Source organism: Cavia porcellus, unplaced genomic scaffold (assembly GCF_034190915.1).
Source record: "Cavia porcellus strain 051 isolate PalLab524CR breed Dunkin Hartley unplaced genomic scaffold, mCavPor4.1 scaffold_8, whole genome shotgun sequence".
NCBI lineage: Eukaryota > Metazoa > Chordata > Mammalia > Rodentia > Caviidae > Cavia > Cavia porcellus.
This window is the reverse complement of record NW_026947491.1, coordinates 81044322-81064775: the sequence shown is the minus strand read 5'-3', so window position 1 is coordinate 81064775 and position 20454 is coordinate 81044322. Positions and strand designations below refer to the sequence as shown.

At 35.7% G+C, this 20454-nt stretch overlaps 1 long non-coding RNA gene across 1 annotated transcript in view; it reads right to left on the bottom strand.

Annotated features, from left to right (window-relative positions):
• Positions 1 to 20454, bottom strand: part of LOC134477375 (uncharacterized) — a 94736-nt gene that overhangs the window by 21828 nt on the left and 52454 nt on the right. The window contains exon 4 of the long non-coding RNA XR_010049407.1: positions 11349 to 11506. This is a non-coding gene — a long non-coding RNA (uncharacterized LOC134477375). The remainder of the gene's footprint in view (positions 1 to 11348; positions 11507 to 20454) is intronic.

The following is a 20454-nucleotide window of genomic DNA, read 5'->3' as shown; positions in this document are numbered from 1 at the left end:
ACAATATCAATGTGAAACTGATTTGAAGCTGTTAAAATCTTCAATTCAACTTTCTTAAGAACCTAATTGTGGAGACATATTCTAGCATTAATGGCATAAGCTCTCCAATGTTACAACCCAGATTGTTTTTCCGTTGACATTTGGCCAATTACTAAAATGGCTCTTGGAGAAACAGGGCACCCAGTGTAAATGTGATTGATTAAAATAATGGAAGTAGAAAGCATTTTTGATTGTAAAAAGTAAAGGAAAATAAATTACTTGTTTTCACACATAAGTAGAAACACGTGATTTTGAATATATCTGGGAATAAATAAGTCTTGAAAATGTATAAATAGTGGCTAATCTTTGTGATTTACAAGTTGGTGATAATGTGGCCAGTTATTCTAGCAGGAAGAATCTCATAGATAGGTTTTTCAAAAAAGTTGCCACATTCTTGTTTTGAAATGATACCTTTTAAAATATGACTCCCTGGTTTTCATAATTAAGGAAATCAATGCCTTTAAATAACAGTGAAACACACAAAAAAGCAATTGTGTACACCTACATATCTAATTAAAACTACGTTACCATAGTTACACATGCTGCTTTATAGATCTTATAATGTGCTTTTTCACATGTGTTTTCATAATAATAGTGTTTTCCAATGTGATTCCCATTCTTTGAGTCCCATTGAATGCCTATTTTTTTCATTTCCTGTAAATCTGGAAAAACAAAATACCAAACTCTTGTCCACTATGTAAATGTCATATAAAACAATTTCTTCTCCTTTACTTTCTTTTGTTTGCCACTGTGGTTTTGGGGATAGAATTCAGGGCCTTGCACATGTTTGGCAAGAACGCTCCTCTGAGCTGCAACCGCCAGCCTCTTTTCCTAAACTTTACTTTTAGAACATTCACAGTACACAATGTTTACATTCCTCCAGAGGCATTGCTACCTGTACCTAACACATCTGAAATCATCTCTCAGCCTCTGTTCTCCCTTGGTCCCCTCCCATCATCTCTCGGTCCCCTTCCTTGTTGCAAAAGGTTTACTTCCCTACTTTCTATTACTTATTCTTTACTTTGCTCTTTGCTTATATTTTGCATTGTTCAAAAAAACACGCATTATTTAATTTTGCAAGACTGAGTTGTTTCACTTAGCATCATCTCAAGGTGTATACTTTCCTAAAAATGACTGTTTTTCCTCCTTTATGGGAAAGTAGTACATGTTGTATATCAACACCACCTTTTCTTTAATCATCCATCTGTTGATAGACCTACAGGCTGCTTCCAATATTTAATTGTTATGAGTTGTCTTCTATAAATTGTATCACTGTGATATGATATATATTTCAGCGTAAGAAGGGTGGGCTAGATTGCCCAGCGCATAAGCTTGTATTTCTCCTGCCTCTACCTCCTCAGCAGCTGAGAATCCTGGCATGTATCTACGCTTGGCTCCTTTTCTCTTTCTAAATGATAGCAAACTACTTTTTTTCTTTGTTGTTCAATTCATTAATCTTCCTCAAGAACTTTTTCTGGCATCTTTAATTTGGTCATTTTCCTTTGTATTGTCTCCTACCAAATGACCTCGTATATTAATTTCTGAAGAATATTTAAGCATTCTATCATAAAATGAGCCTTTTATCTCAACTTTTGACGTTTTTCTGTTCCTACCCATTCATTGTTACAGCTTTCAGAAGAACAAATTCTTTCCCCCGCTTCTTTCTGTGACGTCCCTTCCCTCTTTTTATTAGTCTGATATTCATAAATCCCCTTCCTAGAAAAAAAATTTTCTCTTAAATCCAAATTTTATTTCTTGTTTCCATTTTCTTTTTGTTATAATTAGTTCTTTTTTTTTTTTTTTTTTAAATCTCCCCAGGTATTGCCCATGGGTCAAAAAGGTAAAAATTCACTACAGGATAAATGTATATCCTTTGGGAAGAATCTCTCCAACCTTGCTGTCCAGATTATTACTGAAAATATTTCTCACATCTTCATCTTTCACTTCAATCTCTGAGATTTCCTGTCCAATATATTCTATTGTAGTGGTTTTAATGTGTGACCACTTGCTTTTATGCTGCCAGGCTTTGTAACTCACTGTTAACTTTATAGCACTCTCCCAGTCCATTTTCTAATTTTTGTTTTTATTTCTAACGTTAAACTAGTGTTTTGAACTTGAAACCTCATCGTTAAATTCATTTCGTTTCAGCGATTGTCGGTGGCAGTATTCCCACTGACCGTCAGGTACTGTGTTAGTCTTAAGAACAAGAACTGAAACAGGACTCAACGCTGCATTCATGGAGATCACAGTGGATGAGGGACACCTGGAAGACAAGTTACTGCGCCTCATTAAGAATGCAGCTTTTCCCCCATTTTAGGACACACACACTAGTTTTTTGGGTGTGTTGTTTTCAAATTTGCAGTTGCCTCTGCTGTGAAATTTATTCCATCTGACTTCAGTTGTCTCTCACGTCCTTCCCTCTTTCCTGCATCCACCAGCTGAAATTTCTACAAGAACAAACGCATTCATTCCCTCACCTCTCTGCTCCTGCCCCAGCCTCGGGCTAGCTGCCTTCCGTCATCACCACTCTGTGAACACTGTTCTCCCGAAGTTTGCAATGTTCCCCTGACTCAAAATTAAAACATGTGCAGTCTATTTCAAGGTTTATTTCTTTTGAATTTTTAGGACTCTTTTTTCTATACTTTCTTCCTGCTGTTGTCTGTTTTCCAACTCTGGAGCATTTCCTTTTGCCACAGAATATTGCGACTTTCTAACCTCTTTAGGGACTTTGGTTAGTGCATGTTTGCAGCACACAATGACTCCATCCCTCAGGGGGAGCTGACACACAGGCCTAATTCACCTTAATCTTCTTTTCATCTCCTTCCTCTCCCCTTCCTTCCATCTGTTTCCTTCCTTTTAGCAAAAGCTTCATCACCCTGTTTCCTATTATTCATCTTTGCCTTCATACTTCCTTTATTTATGTATTTCTCATAGATGAGAAAACATGCACTTTTTAAATTTGTATTTTTATGCATTTCCCCTTAACATGAGCATTCAGGTGCATCCATTTTTCTACAAAATACTTCAGTGTATCCTTTATGGTAGAGTAGCACTCCTTTGTCTATAAACTCCAACCTTCCTTTATTCATCAGTCTGTAGGACATATAAATTTATTGACCTACTTGAGCTTGTCTAATATTAAATATTGATTTTCTCTTCTCCCTTTGTGATGACTTCTTAACGTAAAACAAACAGGAGCAAACGACACACCTTCCAACACTTAAACTAAGGAGGAATTGCATTTCATTAACATTGTTTTATTTATGGCTTCCATTATCCTGCAACAGGCACTCCTCTGTCTGCCTTAGAGGAAGAGGATTTTGAGTGAACAGACTGGACTGAGTCAAGCACACTTCCCTGTTAAGTCGTGTATATCACTGTATCTATTGTTAGCCATTAAACAGATAAAACAATATTATGATTAACTTGATGACAATAAATATGAAAAGGATTAAATGGAAAATTCCTAGAAAATTATAGCTTTCTCACTTGCAAATAATAATGGACATATTGTATATTTGTACATTTAAGGTAAGTGCTGCTGGTAAGGGATGATACAAACTGGACTCAGAAGAGACTGGGGAAGATGATGGGAAAGAGTAGGGTTATCGAAATATTTTGAAGGGATAACTCTTGATGTTTTCACACAGTGTTGACATGCAGTGTGGATAAATGCATTAAAGATTTCAGACAATAAAACTTCTCTAGAAGAATGTGCTTTAAATCAGAACTTAAATTAGTTTTATGGCTAAAGTTCCAAAATAGTAAGGTTAAAATAATAATTTTACATAAAAAACAGTATACTGCACTATGTCCAAAGACAACAGAAATAATATTGCAGATATATAAAATAATACTTGAAGTTTTTATTTAATTCAGTGTAATTGTATGGGAAATAAAAGAAACTATTAAAATGACCAAGAATATTTAATATATAGTATGATAATTAAAATACATTTAAAATAAGATAGTCATAATAAATGTATAAGATACAGTTAAAGATAGAATTAGTGAATAGAATGATATATCTAAAGGACATATTCAAATACAGTGTAATAATACTAATATTAACGTGAGAGAATAAAGAGTGACTAGAAGGAATATATAGAAGCAACATTTGATGAGATGCCTGGGAATATTCTAGGAGTCTAACAAGCATTCTAATAGTCAAGAAGTTTCAAAAATGGCAAGCACAATAAGTGCAAAATAAATCTAAGTCTTAGTAAGACTTCAGAATCGCCATGATGTGGAAAGAAAAAAAAATTAAACCCACCAGTACAAAGGAGATCAGAATGAATTTGATTAGCAGCAATCCTTAGACAATGGATGGAATGATATGGTAAGTAATACCAATGGGCTGAAGGAAAACAAAAGCCAACCTCGAGTTGCATATCTAGTGAAATTTTCACGGGGAGCTTTGGTGCAAGAATGAAACTGGAAAACATACAACAAACAAACAAGAAAAGAAATGTGATGCTACAAACCACCAGAAAAGGAGCCTTGTAAATTATGTACTTTGGGAATGGAACACATGTTCCAAAATGAAGGTCTGAAATAAAACAGTGAAAGAACAGAGTATATTTAGATAAATCTAAACACAGACTATGCAAAATACTAACAACAACAGTAAAATTAATATATAATTTGTAGAGGTGGCATAAAGAAACTGGAAAGGTGAATAAAATGTCATTTATCTGCAAGTAAATTGAGAATATCATATGCATTTACAGGTCTTTTGGTTTGGAAGTAAATGTTAAAACTAAAGATTAAATTTTAAATTGTTTGACTATCAAAATACCCAGTGTAGCAACTAAAAAGACTATTACCTGCAAATATGAAAATAGAAAAAAAGTAGGAAAAAAGTATGGTCTGAAAAGCAGTGAAATAAGATTTCCCCCAAGATGTTAGAAAATACTAACAAACATCAAGTGGAAATATTGAAATAACTTTTTGAACACAATAAAATAGAAAACAAGAATACAGCAAAGAGGTACAACAAATCCAAAATTCAGCCTCTTAAGAAAATACGTAAACTTGCAGTAAAAACTAATTAAAATCTTAGAATCATGCTAAATTTTAAGAGGTAGATAAAAATTTTAGGAATGGTATAAATAATATACTAGATCTTACTAGCTAATGTTTATATTATTTTAATCTTTTCCTAAAGAGAGACATATTTAATAACTGTTCATGCTCAATGAAGTATATGCTGGGTATATAGTATTATGCTATAAAGAAATAAGACAAAAGCAAGAAATAAAGAGAAAAAGATTGGTTATCTTTAATTTTCTAAGCCAAAATTATGTGAAGGAAAATTGTAGTTTGATTTTCTTAACTGGTTAATATTCCATAAGACTAATCCTTTGTTGAGCGTATTAGACATAGACAAACCTTTGAAGAACCCTCTCTTGCATTCAAAATATGAAGATAAAGCAAAAATTATGTCATAACTGAGCATCATAAAAGATTATAGTATTCAAGCATTCAAGAATTCTTGTTCTTGAGCAAAACAAAACCTTAAAATCACATATATATAAATGTACATTAATACACACATACAGATGTATGTATTTGTATATTTAAGATCAGTGATCCTAGAGAAAAGATTCAGAACCACTTAGATAAATAGCAGGTTGCCCCCTCCCCCCATTTAAAACCAAGGATCTTGGTGGGACCCAAAAATGCACAGTGTCCCCTGAGTAAGTGAAAGGAGAGGGAGAGTCTTAAAAAAAGATGGCAGAAGATATTGTTAATAGTGTATCAGGATTTAAACCCACATTACTTGCACCATTCTGCTTAGATAGATTTTATTTTGTCCCAGTTCGTCTACTTGCATTAGATTTGAGGGCATAGACAGCTATCCCCAAAACATCAGGATATAGCAGAGTAATAATCTTTAATTTCCTATTAACTTCATCTGGAGCCCTGTGTGACTTTATTTTTATCATGACTGATCTTAGTTGAATCTTGTTTGTTTGATTACTGTTTGGTATCAACAGATTTTATTTAAAACTGATATGATTGATAGTAGCAAGTCTGAGAGTATAGGCAACTACACTGAAGATGATAAGACTCACTGCGATACACATTCTGGTTTGATTACTGCCTGTTTTTGAAGTTTTGCGCTATATACAAAGTTGTGTTTTTATTAATACTGTTAAGTACTGACATATTCAATTATACTATGTCTGATGATATAGCCAATTCTATTGAAGATAAAAAGAGACAACAGGAACTATGGTAAAACTCCTTGTACAATGGTCCTATATGTCTTTTTTTGTTTCACATGTTTATAGAAATATGTTTTGCTTTGTCTTGCTTTGTTTTGTTTCTCCCCTCTAATATAGAAAGGATAGAAATACATATTAAGACTCATGCCTGTGTAGAACCTATAAACAGTTTATGAAAACTGATCTTATGACACATGACGAAATGAAAAGATACTTTGAAGAAAAAGAGACACTAAAGTACCCAGTGCTGATCCTGGAGTGTCATAATGTGATACCCAGAAATAGTATTATTCTTTGTTCAGAATGATATTAGCCTGCCTGGGTTTGTTCAATCTCAACATAATTGGAGATATGGATAACTGTAAGTATATTTAAGTGTATAGAATTGATAACCATATTTCCTAGTTTTTATCGGATAGTTGAACAGAACTGGTTGCAGTCTCACTATTTGAATCCCCACTTTATATGCTCCACTTTAGTATTTTGAATAACTATTTGTAAGAGGACAATCTGTAATCATCAAATAGTGATTTCTTACTGTTTTTTTTCTTTCAAAGTATGTATTACTTCTACCTGTTTTCTGTTTTGTTTAGTCTTTCTTTAAATAAAATTTAAAAAAAGATCAGCGATTCTGGCGATATCTGTCTGATAGACAGATAGATAGATAGATAGATAGATGATAGATAGATGATAGAGAGAGAGAGGGGTAAATATGGATTTAGATATATGTATCTACCAAAATAGATGTTGTTTTATCATCTCACCAATAACAGTATTATTTTTTGTCCTTTATTCTGTAAGAACATTGGCACACTTTCCAAAACATTTCATTTAATTAAATTTGGAAATCTATTAGGGGAAAGATTCCTAATAGATTTCTTAATTCCACCTTAATTTCCCCTATGGAGAACACTGCCACTTGCAGGCTTACAGTTAATCACAACATATAAAACTGAGCACTGACATGCACCATTAAAGGAAGGTGGAGAATTTCTCACAATTTACGTGCAGTGAAGTCAGTTTTTGTGTCTCTGTGTTAACGTGGTTTGTGGTTTTGGGTAGCATGATTTTCTGAAGGGGGAGGGTTTTCTTGCTCATGTGAATATTCCTGTCCTGTTTCTGCATATTGATTTTACTGAAGATTTATTTTTCTTTTCTGAATCAGAAGGTGAAGAACATATTAGATATTATTTGGACAAATGGACTTTTAATTATTTGATCAGTATCTATATCATCTGGTGGTGGGGGAGGTGAACTTGAAGAAGAAAACCCTGAAGACATGTATGTAATTCCCAGCTGTTAATATTCAGTGATGTTTGCATGCCATTGAAATACTGTTTCATTTCTTGCTAAATTTTCTAAGAGTTACAGTTTTGTTACGCTGTGTCACAAATAGCTAGATTAACACAAAGACAAAACAAGGGATGTAAGGAGTGGTTTAGAATGCCTGCTGCTGCCCTGCCCCTCCCACCTGAGGACATTTTGTGTGTCAGCCTACATTTCTCATGATCCTCATGTCTGTCTACATTGCCCACAATTCTCTCCTGCTTATGTCATATATCCGGATGTGATGATGACCTATCAGATAACACTCCATGCCCTCTTCCTGCCCCATTGGCCCACCTCCACCCTATATAAATTGTAGCCATTTTAAGAATAAATGAGACTCGGTTGGAATCTCATCCTATCTCCATCTCTCTTTTCTCTTGCCCAGCCCTCCATTCCCGCCCTTCTCCAGGCAAGGCCCACGGACCAATCCGCGGGATGAATCAAGTGGCGCCCAACGTGGGGCAGACCTGGCATGAGGGATAATGACGCGGGACCGTTCATGGGGTAAAGTGCCGGCCGGCGTGACTGTTTTGGGACTTCGTTCCTGTGATCTGTGCAGACGGCCACCTTACGTCTCGCCTGAATCACGGTAAGTGAACGAAATTAGCATGGGCAAGACTTAGTGAGCACGAATTGTTTGTGAATGGCCTCAGGGAGGCAATCAAGATTAGAGGGATTAAGGTTAAGAGAAAAGATTTGATACAGTAGTTTCAGTTTATACATTCAGTGTGTCCATGGTTCCCCCTAGAGGGTACCATTAATTTAAACAAGTGAAAAAGAGTAGGAGATGCTCTTAAAGATTATTATGGGGTTTTTGGCCCAAAAAGATTCCGGTAACTGCCTTTTCATATTGGATTTTAATCTCTGAGCTGCTGACACAACGTGTCAGAGGTAAAAAAAAAAAAAAAAAAAAAAAAAAAGGAAAGAAATGGGAACTTGGTCGCTGGAAAGACCAAGAGGTGGTTTGGACTTGGGTAAGATCAGGAAGTCCATGGTTTGTGCCCACACCCTGTTGGTTCTTTCCGGGGCTCCAGTGTCCCAGACAAAGTCAATTCTACCTTTGTTCTGCAGCAACAAGGGGCAGATCATATTGTAATTCCCCAGGAGAATATTTTTGTGTTCGTTGGGGCTGCAAAGCAGTTGCAACAGGATGGCAACCCACCTTCCCCAATAAACACCTTAAACTGACATGGGGGCCGCTGGGGTACAGCCTAGATGACTACCCACCAGCCAATCAAAGACCCTGTCAGGTTCTAAACATCACTGTCACCATTCCTGAAGACTCTGGCTAGCTGACAGGACACACCTGAGGACTTTGAGTCTATGAGTCAGGCAAAGACAGGGGAAATCTTATTCTCATAAAAAAGGTTCCCCTACAGATTTCATCCATGCCCATAGGCCCAAATCCTGCTCTAAAGCCAAAATATAATCCAAATCCAAAATACAATCAGTCCAATACAGATCCTGTTACTGCTGTGAAAACAACCACAATAAGTCACCCAACCACAAGGGTTTCTCAAGCCCCACCACACCAGGCAGATCATATACCTGCCCCTCAATATTCACATTTTAACCTATTCAGTTTGATTAAAGGGGCATACACGGCTTTAAATCATACCCAACCTGATCTCACCCAATCCTGTTGGTTATGCTTGGCTGCTCCTCCCCATATTATGAAGAAAGGCCCTCGATTTAACCTTTAACAGTTCTTCTAGCTCATTGGCCTGTGACTGGGGCAATCACCACAAGCTGACCCTCCCTGACGTCTCAGGTAGAGGGACTTGTCTTGGGGACTCCAGCCGTCCACCAGCACTGGCAGCATGACTCTGTGCCCAGCTTCATTCAGAGTTCAAGCCAAATAATTACTTCATTCCACCCCCAGGAACATCTTGGGCCTGCAATTTCGGCCTCTCACCCTGTATAGCAACTACTGTTTTTAACAAGTCTACATATTTTTGTGGTCTTGTACAGGTTCTTCCTCACATAACCTTCCACCCAGGGGACTACTACCTCCAGGCATCGCAGACTGGCTATATGTATAAGAGAGAACCCGCAACACTCACCTTAGCTGTATTACTGGGGTTAGGAGTTGCAACGGGAATAGGAACAGGGACTACAGCTCTAGTGTTGGGAAATCAGCATCTAGCTCAATTACAGGCAGCAGTAGATCAAGATTTAAAAGAAATAGAAACATCTGTGATGGCTCTACAGGCATCCCTGACATCTCTATCTGAGGTAGTCCTACAGAATAGAAGAGGGCTAGACCTTCTATTTATGAAGGAGGGTGGCTATGTGCTGCCCTCAAGGAAGAATGTTGTATTATGCTGACCACTCAGGAGTCATAAAGAGTCCATGATTAAACTAAGGGAGCGTCTCAAAGAGAGAGAAAAAGAGCACCCACCTTCTCCTCCATGTGGGGTGATCTCTTCCCTTACATTGCCCCCCTCTTGGGACCCCTAGCTGCCTTGCTGTTACTGCTTACTGTAGGACCTTGTATTTTTCAGAGGATCATGATGCTCATTAATAATATTAATAACAGGATTGACACATTTATGGCAAAGCCCATTCAGGTACATTACCACCGGTTGGAAATGGCAGAACAACAAACTTATCGGGAAAGAACACCCACCGACGGCCCACACGATACTGTGGCCCAAATGCCCTGAGGCACTGGACAGGCAGCCAGAGATGGGCAACTAGGACACATATGTAGCACCAATCGGCCACCGAAGACAGGCCCAGGACCAAATGTTGTCCTGCAGGCCCACGATGGGTAAGGCTCCAGTGGGTTCATATGAGGAGTCCTTGACCCAAGACAGGCGCTATCCTCCCAGGGCCTGCCATATTCCTAAAAAATATATAATAATAAGGGAGGAGATGTAGGGAGCGGCTCCAAATGGCTGCTGCTGACCTGTCCCTCCACCTGAAGGCATTTTGTGTGTCAGCCTACATTTCCCATGATCCTCCCCTTGCCTACAATGTGCATGACGTAAGCAACTTCCCACTTCAGCCTACATTTCCCATGATCTTCATGTCTGCCTACATTACCCATAATCCTCTCCTGCTTACGACATATATCTGGATGTGATGATGACCTATCAGATAACACTCCATGCCCTCTTCCTGCCCCATTGGCCCACCTCCACCCTATATAAGTTGTAGCCATTTTAAGAATAAATGAGACTCGATTGGAATCTCATCCTGTCTCCATCTCTCTTTTCTCTTGCCCAGCCCTCCATTCCCGCCCTTCTCCAGGCGAGGCCCATGGACCGATCCGCAGGACGGATCAAAGGGAGGAGAGGCTATAGGATCTTTCACAACCCTAAAATGTGATGTAGCATCATTATTTCACTCCATGAACCCTTACTTCCCAGGCAGAGATCTGAAACACATGGCATCTGGAAAGCTTTTATTGCTCTGAGACATTTGTTTGCTTCTTTGTTTGTTAATCTCTTTCTTTAAAGCTGAAATGTTGCAATATTAGAAGAGGTGATAAAGAACAGCAATACTAAAATTTCAATATGAAAAATTGGTGGCTTCTGTACTTGATGTACTTGAAATAAATGAGTTTTTAAGACTCTATATTAGGCAGACTTCAATTAAATAAGCTAGTAAAACAAATATTCATCTTCTAAATCAAAATAATTCTCATTTGTTAGCAAAAAAAAAATGAACACACTCATTTTCTTCTCCTGTATCCGAAGTAAAATACAATACAGGAATATGAAATCATGAAAATGTATTTCTTACCTAAGTTCAGTAAAGATTTTGCTTTGTACTTAGTGAAATGAATTGTTTCAGTCCGTAAGCACAGTGGATATCTTGAGATAGCAATGACCCAGAAATGAGAAGCTGAGTTTTAAATGCCGTGGCTGTCTCTAATTCATGCACACAGCTTATCTTGATGTCTGAAAATAAGCACAAAATCAAAGGGTGTCATCAGGGTTAAAAATGTAATTGTGGCATTATTAAGTGGCACCCAAGGAAACTAATCTGAATGGCACATAACTTAAAAAGTTAGGAAAATCAAATTGATATGTATTTACATACACACACATTTTCTTCCATAAAAAAGATGTCAAGTATTATATATGAAGACAATCATAATTGTTACAATAACTATGCCATATCAAAAAAGAAGATTTTTGAATGCCAGCTTCCTCCCTAGAAAAGATTCATCTGTGATTAATCAGTGAGATTGTTGAAGTCACTTTTAAAACAAACTAGGTTTAAAAATTGATGTAAATATTATGTTGCAATTTTTCCCCATAAATTTTAAAAATAAAATTCTGATTCATGTGTAATATGGGTAGACTGCCAATAAATAAAATGCGCTTTGACCCAGTAATGCATAGGATATTTCATAGTTTGTAATTGAGTTGGACTAATCCGATAGACACTAAATCCAGGTAGATATTTTCAATTTAATTACTGGATATTGTTATGAATGGTACATTGTGTAAACTTGAGCAGTTTAGAACTTTAACTAAGAGACCCAGCAGGGAGCCAGGATCTTTATAAATATCCTCATCCCTGTGCAAGGAGAAGGCACAGGGATTTTGTGAATGCTACATCTGCCCTGCATAAAATATAAGGGAGGAAGAGAGGCTGGTCTGTCACCCTTTTTGCTCTGGCTGCTTTAACTGGCTGCTGCCTTAGAGTGTTGCCTCATCTTTGCCACCCTGCCTTGGAGCCAGCTGATTATGGACTAAAACCTCCACAAACAGTAAGCTAAATATACACATTCTTCCCTCATGTTAGGTGTCAGGTAGTTTGCCCCAGCAGTGAGAGAAAAGTCGCCAAGCCAAACATGAAACAATTTAAAAATATTCAGCTCTTCAGTTTCTCATATTTCAAGTGCTCATTGTCATATGGGACTAGGAGTTCCTGTATTGATGGGAAAGATGGAGAACAATTCTATTATCTCAGAAGATTTTATTGCACAAGGCCACAAATACGGTCCTGGACTAGAATTTGGAGACAGGCAATCAGAACTTCAGGAGGTGTCAAAATAGCAGAATTAATTAATCTGAAGAAAGGAAAGAGGCCAGACCTCAGGATGGTCTTTGGATGACAGAGTACAGACAGAGGAAGTTATCTGATTTCCATACACTGGTTAGAGAGGGGAAGAATTATTTTAAGTTAAACTGGAGAGATTTAGAGTAAGTCTAAAACATAAGGGTTATTAAACCAGTGAATGACTTATAGGAATCTTCTCTTTCCCGACTTTCTATTAGAAAGCTGCCCAATAATGATAGTAATTATCACTGGTAACAAACCAAATGCTCTTGCATTTTTCTTGACTCAGAGGTCTTTGATTCAATTAATCAGTAAGTCAATATTTATTGAGTGGCCACTGTATGTCAGGCACCCATTCACAGGAGCAGTGAATAGGATTATGTGATTAGAACCCAAATAACATTATACTCCAGTAGTAAGGAAAGATAGTTAACAGAGAAACAAAGAAAAAAAATGAAGAAACTAACGCCTGCTTTTGCAAGGATCTTAATAATGTCAAATCAGACTCATTGCCAAGGAAATTTTACATATTCGCAGATATCCAGTTCCTCCAATGGAAAAAAATGTCCCAAAATTCTTAAGTCAGGACACAGAAGAATCAAGAAAATATAGCACTTTTACACAAGTCTAAAAGAAGAAAACAGTTGCAGTCCTCCTTAGCTAGATTCTCTCCAAAGCTACCAAACTTGCTATCAAATATCCCCTTGTTGCCCGCTGGCATCCAGACCCCAGTATGTAGGTGGTTAGGTTGGATTTCACAATCTTGAAATGTAATAAAATGCTTATAATTCATTCTTTCTTTTCCCCAACATCACAGTGCTTTCCACGACTCAGTGAGTCTAATACAACATTAACAAGTGCCTTGCCTAGCAAATTTCAAGTTTTCTACTTGCCTACTCCATTTGTCTTTTCTCTCAGGTATCTCCAAACTCAGATTCAGTTGAATAATATTTATTTATGTCTTCAAATCTTTAACAGTAGAATGTGGCAGTTAGAAAAGAAACAAAAACACACTTCAGAGAATAATTAACCTTTCAATCCAATCAAGAGAGAACAAGAGTGATCAAAGTAGAAATGAAGTTGGGGTTAATTGTAGGCAGACTGGAAGTATTTGGGAGGAGGGGATGGAGGTGATCAGAGCCAGATTCAGATTAAGAAAGTTCTTAGGCCTCCTTTGTGATGGACGACATGAAGGATTCTGAATCTAACGGAGCTATTAGTGTTGAGTAAGACAGAGGAGTTGCTCTTTCACAGGGAGCAGAGCAGCTGTGGCAGCAGAAAAAATTACAAATAGACTAAGAAATTGGAGATCTTGGGAAAGAACAGATGCATTTTAATATTTCCCTATTTGTCACCTGGAGAATACACAGCCATAGCAAGTGTTTGGTGTCATCCCTAAGTTCTTATATACCTATCATTTAAAAAATTTTTGATAACTTTCAGTTTTTTCTTCCAACGCTGTTAGCATGCATGCCTACAATTAAATTTCTCTGTGTGTAAATTAGTCACTTAAAATAGGAGTTCATTAATTAAAGACACTTTTTTAGATTCAAATGATGGTTTGGCCAATGCTCTCCTGAAATTTTCTATAAATCTATGCATTATATCCTAAAATGAAATTTTCTTCATTTTTTAGAGATGCATTGAAAGGAATACACTGAGTCAATTATTTTTTCATAACTCCCATTAAAATACTCCTTCATTCATTTAATCATTCCATATAACTTTCTGAGTATTATGGTGGTGTGTGCTAGGCACCGTATCACATACTGAGATAATGAGAAGCTGAGATAGTCTAGTAGAGTCTTGTTATACAATGGACTTATTAAATTAAAAATAATTTAGAAGAGTAAAAGTTTAGGAGGTATAATGATTACTATACTCATGCCAACAAGAACTTTCTGCTGGTCTATTCATAGTTTATTTTATCTTCAGGGTTTCAGGCTCCTATTAATAATCCTTAGGAAGTCAGAGCAAAAACTATTCAAGACATTATCTCCAAATGAATCAAAGTCTTCAGGAAACAAGAGCTTCATAATAGACGAACACATTCTCCCAATATTAGAGTCATTTGTTAAAAAAGAATTTAATTTCTGTATTTTGTAGTTTCGAAAATGAAACACATAGTCATTAAGTGCCTTATATGTCCTAATAATTGTCCTAGGCAATTAAAAATAATTATGCAGTTTAATCTTCATGGTAATTTCAGAATCTTTATCCCTGTTTCCATAGAAAAGAGACAGAGGCGTGTTGCAGGTTGCCTACTTTCACTTAGCTTCTGCAAGACCTTGTCATATATTAACAAAGCTCGTACGCCTTATTCTGTCAGCCTCAGAATCAGATTTGAGAAGATACCAGTGACAGAATGACTCAGAACAAATTTCTGATTCCTAATGTGCACTTTGCTTTAACGTTGATAAAGTGTCTTCATCTGTATGTTCTCATGGGGTCCTTCCAATGACCCTTGTTCTTGGCATTGATGTAGATAAAATGACTTAAGAAAGAATAATAAACAAGAAACCTTTTGATGGATCCTCAGTAAGAATTAGTTTAACATATTTAAGTTTATTTTGAATGCAGATAGATGAAATAAGAATTGAAGAGCTTACAGAAAAAGTATTATGCTACACTTCTTAATACATTTTTGTAAGATATTCTAGACCAATCAGTTATTTTCCATAATTAAGCACAAGAAAAGATTACTTAACTTGTCCAGTTGTATACTTTCTCTAAGTTAATTAATGAATTATCCATGTGTATAAATTCTCCCCTGTGTTTGACTCAGCTAATGACAAAATTCATAAGGAAGTTTGTGCTTTTACAGAAAGACTTATATGCTGAAAATCAGGAACCTTATGGTTATCCATAATTTCCTAATATGAGAACAGCCATCCTAGAAGAAAGGATTCTGGTTTCAGCTGAGCTACCAATTTAGCCATATTAACATTGAAAAAAAAACCAAAACCTTTTACATTTGAAATATTTTTAAATAATACACAGAAATGCAAAATATTTATAAAATTGTGTGTACCCTTCATCAAGCTTTCCTTAGTAATATTTGTATATTTATTATAAATGAAGAATAATACTGATAAGAAACAAGCATATTATTGATCAAACTGCGTGATCTGCATTTCTATCACTTTAGTTTTTAATTTTATTTATAGAAACTTGTTTTTCTATTCATTATTAATTGATTGCTTCATGGCTTTTAAATTATACTTCTACAGAGTTGTTGTATAAGGATGCCATGTAAAAAACTAATGTTTAATATTTACAGATAAAAATTACAGGTACAAATCTGAAGGAATAGATGATAGCTTTCTTTGGAATAAAGTAAATTGGGTAAGTTATTTTGAGGGATGAAAAGAAAAAAAATCTTCCCTTTTGTGAACAGAGATAATACATAAATTTTCTTTGCTGAATTGTCTTTACTAATCAAAAGAAGAAAAAAAACTGGAATACACTGTTTATACTATGCAAAGTTGAATAAAATATCTTAAACTATAAATATGCATTTTATGTTAAAGCAAAAATGCATTGAAATCCAAGCAAGCAAAATTATGCATGTGTGTACATGTGTGTAGTCATGCATATGACTGAAAAATGAAATACTTAGAATTCTCTGTTACTGGCATCACCAAAGTTAAGTAATGAGTCCTGGTTATTTATTGAAACAAGCAAAAAAAAAAAACACTTAAAGTCTCCTGAGATCCAGCCATGTTGGAATTTAGGGTGCTGAGCAAAAAACCAACTCCCCTCCTTCCTGGTAAGCAACCATGGCAGGAGCTAGGGGTGGGCGAGCTGGAGAGAACCATTCAGCATCTTCTGTGAGCCTACTGGGTTGCCGGCTGAGACTCAAAAGTCTCATCTCCTCCCCGCCCCATCCTCATTAGGAACTGGGAGCCAAACGTCTGAGCATGTCTTGGGAGGATGACCATATGCAATATAGCAAATACGGGGGATTCCCTTCTACCATCTCTTTGAAGGCCAACATTGTTTTCACTGTTTTGCTTTGTTCTGATTGTTTTGCTCTGTTCAATATTCTGTTTTGATAGGTTTTATAATGTTCTATTTTTTATTTGATTTTGCTATATCTGATTGAATGGACAACTATTGTGAAAATAACAAAATATACTATGGTACCTATTACTGTTATCCCGGTATCCTGCACTGAAGTTCTGTAGCAATTTCACTGCATTGTCTGGATTGGCTTTGTTCTGTCTTGTTCTGTTGTATGTTACTACCTTCAAAATTAAAAATATATATAAAACTGATCCTATAATTAAAAAAATTAATGGACACGTTGACTATAACTATATAGAATAATAAAACTATATCCCCCCCCCAAAAAAAAAAACATTCTGAAACGTTTGTGACAAGGTGCATATTCTCTGGCTGTTCTTGGCTAGAACATGTGGGACTGAGAACTCTCAACTGATGCCAGGTGTTTGTGCCTTTGGGAGGAGACCTGCGTAACAGGTACCTTCCGCTGTCCTTAGATGTGATACCAACTGATGGTCCTGGTCAAGCCAGCTGTGAGGGAAACACTGCAGACACATAGATATTCAAATTTCTATCTGTTCTTTGGCCCCCTACCTGACATTCAGGTTTTTAATGATTAGGGAAAATTTCTGTAAGATGTGCAATTCTTCATAGTTCATGGTGAGTCATCTCAACTGTGTTGGATCAATTTAATTTAACTCAAATCTCTAAGTCTCTACTATTTTTATGGAAATAGATGGAATAATATGGAAACTTTTATTACATGTACTACATTTATTTCTCTTACATGTGTTTTCAGAAACCAGAAATAAATAAAAGGGGGAGCATACTTTTTTATTGGGGATTTTATGATTAACAGTTATGGAAAGGAACCAACAGCATAGTGATTTAAATTTATAAATCAACTATAAAATTTCCTGTTTGATCACAATTTGCTTTCAGAATTAACTTCACTATATTTTAACTTTGACTTTATTTTTTCATTATTTAAATGTACATATTTTTGCCATAAAAAATTTAAGTATATTATAAAACAATCATTCTTACTGAAACCACTCAGCTCACATTAATATAAATAATAAAATGTAGAACTTTTTGAATACTAAAACATTATTTTATATTTGATAATTAATAGCTTAGTTGTGGAAAAATGGAATTTATAAAATCCTATTTAACATTATAATTCTTAGATCAAGTAATACTTACTAGTAAGGAAATATTTTTATGCATTTGAAGTGCTAAGTTTAGGTCTCTATAACTCATTCATATTTCAGAACTATGAATTACTGTATGAAATAGTCTGGGCTATCCTAGGTTGCATAGTACCTCCACTTTTAGGATGCTACTTATTTTTTCAAATCAGTTAAATAATAATCTTAATAAAGTGCATACTATTTCAATTTTGTGGAAGTTATTTACAATTATATTTTTTCTAATGTTAAAAATAGCACAAGGGGTAGAGGGTTTAGATTAGTGGCATAAGTGCCTGCCTGGCAAGTGCGAGGTTGTGAGTTCAATCCCTGGTACAAAAACAGAAAAAACCTTTATAAAATTAGAGCTTAAAAACCATGTAGTAGAAACTATTCTAAATGTGTTACTTAGTCATTCTAAAATGGTTTATTACAGTCTCAGTTTTCAGATGAATAAAGTAAAGCAGAAAGAGATGATGGCAGGACTCTCAAACTGGTTGTAATGAGAAAGTATTATCTTTAAGTTCCACTATTCTGATATTACTATAACAATTCTACTAAAATTGCATTATTATAAAATAATAATTATATATTTAAATTTATAAATTTGAATATATTACCAAATGTAAATATACATTACATATAAAACATATAGAGATATATACATTTATAAATATTTAAATTAATTTTATTATAAAAACTTACACCTGTGAAGCAAAAAGGATGAAAAAACACTGACCATTTATGCCATGAAAAAAGCAGTTATTACGCTTGATTTACTCACTGTAATTTGGAATTAGCTTGAGATTTTGGAAAAGAATGTTATTTCTAGTAAATTATTCTTTATGATAAAAATCTTGTGATTATAAAGAAAGGTATCTGATCTCTCATTATTTCTCAAAAATAAGAATTCAGTTCATTCTAAGAAGAGTGGAAAGACTGATCCGGGGACCAAACTTGTGACCTCACACTTGCCGGACACTGAGCTAAATCTCTGGCCCAGAAAGATTGGTCTTAAAATCCAAACAAGGTATCTACCTTTAATCATTGCTTTTTTTATTATCTGCAAATTCTTAATTTATCATTCAGTCTCAGTTTCCTTCTCTATAAAATATAACTACACTTGATCTTAGCCAAAAGGACAAGAAGCGATATATATATATATATATATATATATATATATATATATATATAGTATAACTAATGACCCTAAAATCAGGCTGTTCTGAGAATAGAAATTATAAGTTAATGCAAAAAGTTCCTGAGAATTAATACAGTATCTTTTCAGAACCATCCTTACTGTTTTTCACTATATTTATGATAATGGAAGAAGTAGGGTTGGATTAAAAAAATCTTTTCCAAATTCATATAACTGTATAGGAAAGTTAACCAAAGTAACAATAAAAATGGGCACATCTTTTCCACCTGAGCTTCAATTTATAATTAACAACCGATAGACTTCAAAACTTTGGTATTTGCACTCTCTTAATGAAGCTGTATTGTTTCAATTCACATTTTCTCAATATGACTGATAATTCTCATATGGACTAGCACAAATTTATTTCTAGGCACCCCTGTGGACTATCATATATATTTAATTATCACTGAAAATTATATATTTGGAGTGTAGCTTTAAACCCAAGTAGAGAGTTCCGGTAAAGATGGTGGATAGATAAGAACAGATTACAGAGGATGCCTGAGATAGTCAACTTAGATGCCAACATAACACAGCATGGGAAGTCCCAGACAGAGGGAGATGGATCTTCTTGACCCAGGAAGAAACTAAAGTGAGAAGAATGAGTGAAACATGAGGTCCCAGTGCTACTATTGGAACAGCTAAGATTTGGTGCCTCCACAGCAGTGCCTGACCTCACGTGGCCATGACTCATTGAGAAGCTCGAATTCTCAGTGCTTCTACTCACTGGAATCCACAGTCACGCTGAAGTGCAGTTGCACTGAAGTCAGAGGTTGGTGAGCCCAACAGAGAACGGAGCTGGCAAGGGACCTGCATCAACCTGCACAGGTTGACTGACTCAGAGAGGAGGAGCCAGCATACGTCCTCCCTGTTTGCACCTCAATAGCACACTGGAGTGGGCAGGATCACCTAGCCAGCATGCTTCAGAAGAACCATAACCAAAAAAGAAAGGGACTGGGACCGCCTCTATTCGCCTGTATGGAAGAAACAAAACATATGAGAAGAGAAAACAGTAAGAAAAAGTTCCCAGCCCCCAACCCTGAGAACATTGATCCAGGAAAGGTAAATACAAAAGATATTGAGAACAGAAAACATGTAATATCTGACACAGCATCAGTGAACATAAAGAGACATCTTTGGGCCTTTATAGACGAGTTCAAAAGTGAAATATTTAACCAAGTAAAACAAGATATAAGTAGATTAATAAAAGAAATGCTAAGCATCTCTCAAGAAGACACAGATGGAAGAATGCAGGAGCACAAAAAAAGGACAGAATAATTTAATGAAGAATATAAAGAAAATGTAGAATACATGAAGCAGGTTCAAAGAGATTACCAGGAAATAAAAACTCCATTGAACGCTGGCAAAACTGTTTGAAAGAAACTAAGGATAGATTATACAAACTGGAAGATAGGCTTGCAATGTGGGATCATGAAAGGAAAAATGT